This window comes from Chaetura pelagica, unplaced genomic scaffold (assembly GCF_000747805.2).
Source record: "Chaetura pelagica isolate M959 unplaced genomic scaffold, ChaPel_1.0 scaffold346, whole genome shotgun sequence".
NCBI lineage: Eukaryota > Metazoa > Chordata > Aves > Apodiformes > Apodidae > Chaetura > Chaetura pelagica.
The window spans coordinates 492719-493260 of NW_009953797.1; the positions used below are offsets into that span (position 1 = coordinate 492719).

Genomic DNA, 542 nt, shown 5'->3' on the forward strand with positions numbered 1-542 from the left:
CTTCATAAATTTGTTTTAATTAAATCTAGAGCAACAGGAACAGATACAGAGCTATTTGAAGTTTACAAACTACATCTTTGATAAGGGAAAATGATTTCATGATGTATGTATACAATTGATATTAAAATGTAATCTATATATTCTATATGATTGTATAATATTTTATACAACGGTACAAATAAAATATTTTTCTATTATATTTATTATGTCGAGACACAGTTTCTGTTTTCAGTTAGCTAATATAAATAACATAAATAACACTGTCAAACAACACGTTGGAAGTGCTGACATTTCTAGGCTTTGAAATTTAAATCATGCTGCAATTACAACCTTTCATGCTGTTTGGAGTTATCCCAGTATTTGTTCAGTAGTTAAAATTAATGCATATTTAAAACACCATTTCTAAGCCATTATTTTTGTTTTGCTAAAGCAGTTTATATAGGATTTTGTTATGTTTGGCAAGAAAATGAAGACAATTTTTGCAGCATCTAGGTATAAATGGTTGCCGGAAAGAAATTCAGGACTCCTAATCATTTAAAGCA

General features: G+C 27.9%; 1 protein-coding gene across 1 annotated transcript in view; it reads right to left on the reverse strand.

The window, feature by feature from the left end:
• PHYHIPL (phytanoyl-CoA 2-hydroxylase interacting protein-like) overlaps positions 1-542 on the reverse strand; it is a 7916-nt gene continuing 7374 nt past the window's right edge. Inside the window, exon 4 of the mRNA XM_010001112.1 lies at positions 1-542. This exon is cut by the window's right edge and continues 711 nt beyond it. The gene's annotated coding sequence lies outside the window, so the exon portion shown is untranslated.